Here is a 6000-nt window from a genome sequence, read left to right on the forward strand (position 1 = left end):
TTAGATTCAACTATTATTTTTTAAAATTTAATTCTAATAAATACCAATTTTTACATATAAAATTAAGAGAGAATAGCAAATCATTTTATTGCAAAGACTTTGAATTTTTTAGATTTTTTTTTTAGACTTAAAAGTATAATTTTTATACGCGATTTATATTATTAGAAATATTCTCTAAAAATTCAACTTTTTGAAATATTTTTCATTTTTAAAATTGAATTTAAATATCAAATTAGTTTCATTTAATTCTTCTTGAAGACAATGTAAGAAATTTATATTTAATCCCCCAGAAAAGCAATTTTTATGCGTATAATTTATAGAGAATTATAAATCATTTTATTGGAAAATTCTAGATCGGAAATTCTAAAAAAATCGCAATAATTGCGTAGATTTTTTAGAGAAAAATTGAATTTTTTGGAAGAATTTTTATATTTAAAAATATAGAATTTATACACGAGTTAATTATTAGAAAAATCTTTTAAAAAACTACAAAATTTTAAAAAAAGTTTAATTTTAAAATTGTCTTTAGTATTTTCGTATTTAACTCTCTAAAAAAGTCAACAATTTTTATGTATAAAATTAATGGAGAATCATAAATCATATCATTGGAATCCTAAATTTTTTAAGAATTAAAAAATAATAATAATAATAATAAATTTTAAAAAATCCGATTATGTAAATGAAATTTTTAGATTTAAAAATATAATTTCTATATTAAAAAGAAAGATCCCAAAATCAGTCCATACGTATTTATATTTAAAGTGCAATTTTATTAAAAGAATAATTTTATAGACTTGCTCCTTTTTAGAATATTGAGATTTCTACTTTAGTGGATTTTTTGCATTTTTTTTAATATGTTTTTTTTGTGTGTGGATTTTTCTAAGAAAACTAAGGAAAAGGTACGAATATGGGAAGAGGCAATCATCAATTTTTCTCTTACAAACCTATCTAGAAATTGTTTGGGATGACGGAAAGATCTTTACGTTGCTTAGCAACAAGATTTCAAGAGAGAAAAACATCTTATAAATTACTGATTCCTACAAGTACCTATTTTAAATACTTATTATTAAATCGGTTATAAATATTTATTTATTTATCTCATAAAAAAATTCGATATCTTTAAAATTAATTTTCTTTCCTAATAATAATAATATTTTTTCTTAATGAAATTTGCGATTTTATAAGTTGATAAAAATTTAAAAGAATTCTTTCAATTTTTCTTTTCTTTTTTTGAGAAAAATATTTTAAATTTGTTACCTCAAAATATCTATTTTTTAAAAAATTAATTACAGAAAAATTCTAAAAATTATTTAATTAATTATCGATCCAAAGATGTTCGAATGCGCAAAAATTTTCTTTCATTTTTTTTTTTAAATTAAGATTTTATTTATCTAAACAATTGAATTAATTATTCAAAAATTGAGTATTTTTCGTGAATAATTTGATTAATTAAATTAATAATTAACTTGTACAGAAAAATTGGAATTAGAACTGAAAAATTAGAATCAATTGTGCATAAAATTAGAAGTTTTCTGGATAACAAATTCTAACTTGGATAAGTAATTCGATAAGTAATAAATAAAATGCATTATTAAATGATATTCAGAAAATTATCTAAGAATAAATTAGCGAAGAAATTTTAATTTTTGCAATTAAACAATAAAATAAAATTGGTTATCCAAAAATTAGCAATTCAATGTTTTAGTAATTAATACAATATACTGAGTAATCAAAAAAAAAAAAAATAAATAAAATTTAGTGATTTTTTTTTATACTTCAAAAATTCTTAATTTTTTAAGTATGTAAAGAATACTTCATTAATTATTTAGATGTATCCACAATAAATCTAAATAATTAATGATGTATCTAGAATAAATAATTAGTTCTTTAGTTATATAAAATATATCACTAGTTTTTAATTTATTTAGAATATTTTAGATAAATCTCAATAATAACGATTATTAAGTTATCCAAAATAATTATCCAAAGTGTATCTTTAATTTTTTAGAATTATTCAAACTACATCATCACTTGTCCAAATGTATCACTACTTTTTTACAGTTATCTAAAATACATTACTAATTGTCCAAAATATATCCCTAACTGTCTAAAATATATCCCTAATTGTCTAAAATACATCACTAAAGTTTTATCCAGCATACCTCACTACACACATTTATCCAAACTAAATTACATACAATTTATCATTTTAAGATAAATTTTTAGATTTAAAAATATAATTTCTATATTAAAAAGAAAGATCCCAAAATCAGTCCATACGTATTTATATTTAAAGTGCAATTTTATTAAAAGAATAATTTTATAGACTTGCTCCTTTTTAGAATATTGAGATTTCTACTTTAGTGGATTTTTTGCATTTTTTTTAATATGTTTTTTTTGTGTGTGGATTTTTCTAAGAAAACTAAGGAAAAGGTACGAATATGGGAAGAGGCAATCATCAATTTTTCTCTTACAAACCTATCTAGAAATTGTTTGGGATGACGGAAAGATCTTTACGTTGCTTAGCAACAAGATTTCAAGAGAGAAAAACATCTTATAAATTACTGATTCCTACAAGTACCTATTTTAAATACTTATTATTAAATCGGTTATAAATATTTATTTATTTATCTCATAAAAAAATTCGATATCTTTAAAATTAATTTTCTTTCCTAATAATAATAATATTTTTTCTTAATGAAATTTGCGATTTTATAAGTTGATAAAAATTTAAAAGAATTCTTTCAATTTTTCTTTTCTTTTTTTGAGAAAAATATTTTAAATTTGTTACCTCAAAATATCTATTTTTTAAAAAGTTAATTACAGAAAAATTCTAAAAATTATTTAATTAATTATCGATCCAAAGATGTTCGAATGCGCAAAAATTTTCTTTCATTTTTTTTTTTAAATTAAGATTTTATTTATCTAAACAATTGAATTAATTATTCAAAAATTGAGTATTTTTCGTGAATAATTTGATTAATTAAATTAATAATTAACTTGTACAGAAAAATTGGAATTAGAACTGAAAAATTAGAATCAATTGTGCATAAAATTAGAAGTTTTCTGGATAACAAATTCTAACTTGGATAAGTAATTCGATAAGTAATAAATAAAATGCATTATTAAATGATATTCAGAAAATTATCTAAGAATAAATTAGCGAAGAAATTTTAATTTTTGCAATTAAACAATAAAATAAAATTGGTTATCCAAAAATTAGCAATTCAATGTTTTAGTAATTAATACAATATACTGAGTAATCAAAAAAAAAAAAAAATAAATAAAATTTAGTGATTTTTTTTTATACTTCAAAAATTCTTAATTTTTTAAGTATGTAAAGAATACTTCATTAATTATTTAGATGTATCCACAATAAATCTAAATAATTAATGATGTATCTAGAATAAATAATTAGTTCTTTAGTTATATAAAATATATCACTAGTTTTTAATTTATTTAGAATATTTTAGATAAATCTCAATAATAACGATTATTAAGTTATCCAAAATAATTATCCAAAGTGTATCTTTAATTTTTTAGAATTATTCAAACTACATCATCACTTGTCCAAATGTATCACTACTTTTTTACAGTTATCTAAAATACATTACTAATTGTCCAAAATATATCCCTAACTGTCTAAAATATATCCCTAATTGTCTAAAATANATAAAAAATATACAGGAATTTTTTATTTACTGTTTATTACTTTTATATCTAAGAAATTCTTATATAAAACAGCAATGACAACACAATTTCTCTTTCCAGACAAACTGAATTGTGAATGATGACACTTAAAAGTAAGAGGAAGAAGTGTAAAGAAAAAAAAACTAAGTTTAGAGCAATTGGAATGCAATACAATGCAATATAATACAACTAAATGATTAAAAAATACTTATTCTACAATTTTTATACCCTTAAATAAATCTGTTATCTAAGATCAAAAGGATAAAGATGCTATGCTGTTCATCTCTCCAGCATCACATATGATGATGATGCTTCCTGCTCTTCTCTATTCCATTAGCATAATATTCTCATATGTCTACAATTCTGTAAATGCATTGTGTTATTGACACTGTAACAGATGATATATGCATAATGGAATGTTTGTTCTCTACCTATTATCTTTTGTATTCGCTAATCTGGATATTTGTCATTGCATAACTATACTTTAATCGTTAAATATAGACTTACAACAGGGAAAAGAGCTATTAATTATTACTTAAATTGTAGATAAATTTATCTAAAAAAGCGGAAAAATGTCAAGTTTTTGATTTTTTTGGTGTCTTTCTTAAATTTTTTGAGGCAGATCTTAACCTTCTTAAACTGTTAAACAAATCATTAATCTGATTCAGTTGTAAATTATATTAAATGGCAGTTAATGTGATTTTATCAGTTAAGAAATTTTTTAAAAATTCGGAGAATTTAAGGAGAGAAAAAATCGAAGTTTTTTGAAAATAATTTACATAAAATACATTTAAGAACTATTTAATCGAGTAAATTTGATACACTTTCTAGTTTTCACTCTATTAACTTCAAAAAAATCTGTTGGAAATTTCAAAAAAAATTAACTTTTTTTCAAATTTTCGTATAATATAACATTTTAATTTGTAAAATGAACTTTTTTTTATAATTTAAATTAAAGTAATGCCTAATTTTAAAGTAGAAAATATTGATTAATAATTCACAGTTAATAATAATAAGAATATAAGTAAACTTTTATCCTTTCAGACTTTTTTAAATTTTGTTTTTTTTTATAATAAAAATTTAAAAACTTTACTTCCAATAATCTTTATATAATGTTTGCAGCATCTATAATGAAAATTTAAAACAAAACTGCTGGATCCGTCAGTCTGTCAGTTCTAAAACGATGTTAAAGTTGTCAAAAATCCGTTAAATTTTAATGGGAATCTAAAAATATCCTGTTCGTGTAAAGAATAATGCTAATTATCATTCTAGTAAAACATTGATGAAATTTTGGATTTTTTTCTTGTCAGATAATCAGTTTAACGCCTTTCTGATGCGTTATGCTACGTATAATCTGTTCATGCGTGGCATACGCATATATTTTACAGCATAAACTTATGCATTTCCTAAGACCAATATATGAGAATGAGCATATAAATTGGCCTAATATGTAAATTTGCATAACTGAGAAAATGTAGAATGTAAAGGCGATAATTCTTCATGATAACATACAAAATTTCACTCATACAACAGTATAATTTTCACTCTTTTATCAACAAATCACGAAAACTCTTCAACATCCGAATTGATGTGGTAGAGTTTCTAGGATTCTCCAACATCAAAATTGATATTGTAGAGTTTCGTACAACATCCGAATCAATGAGGTAAAGAGCAAATTGATTCGAATAACTACTAACAAAAGGTAATAAATAATAATTAAAACATAAATTATAAGTTTTCTAGTAATTATTATCGGGATACAACATCAAAATTATTGAGAAATTAATTATAATTATCCAATAATAGAAAGCAATAGTCGATAAACTTAACAAAAGCTTCAATTTTCTCAATGGCTTATCATTTAAATTTGTTAGATTCATTAACATTGTTATTGTTATAATTAATTACTTGAGTTGCATTACATATTCTTATCGATATTGCTCTATCTTCACTCGTTTCTATACCTTAAAATGTCTTCTAGTATATATTTATCCACCAATGAAGATTGATAAATATAAATATAAAGTGTACATGATTTTCCTGTTTAAAAACAATTTATCTCTCTTTATTTACCTTTACGGAAAACAAAATATAAATTTTCTTGATACTCGACTGTTATTTTAAGCAGAAGTTTAATTATGTAGATAAGCATCAGCTTCTTCAAATTATCCTTTAAGTAAGTAAAGTGTTTATGAATTTTCTCTTCGAATTCATTAATTATTTTTAAAATGTGTTAAATTTATTTATACGGAATTTTAAAATTATATATTTTTTACTTTTATAAATAAAAAAAGTTTCTTCTTTTTTAGC

Source organism: Centruroides sculpturatus, unplaced genomic scaffold (assembly GCF_000671375.1).
Source record: "Centruroides sculpturatus isolate CEXI.00-Female unplaced genomic scaffold, Cexi_2.0 scaffold1281, whole genome shotgun sequence".
Classification (NCBI taxonomy): Eukaryota; Metazoa; Arthropoda; class Arachnida; order Scorpiones; family Buthidae; genus Centruroides; species Centruroides sculpturatus.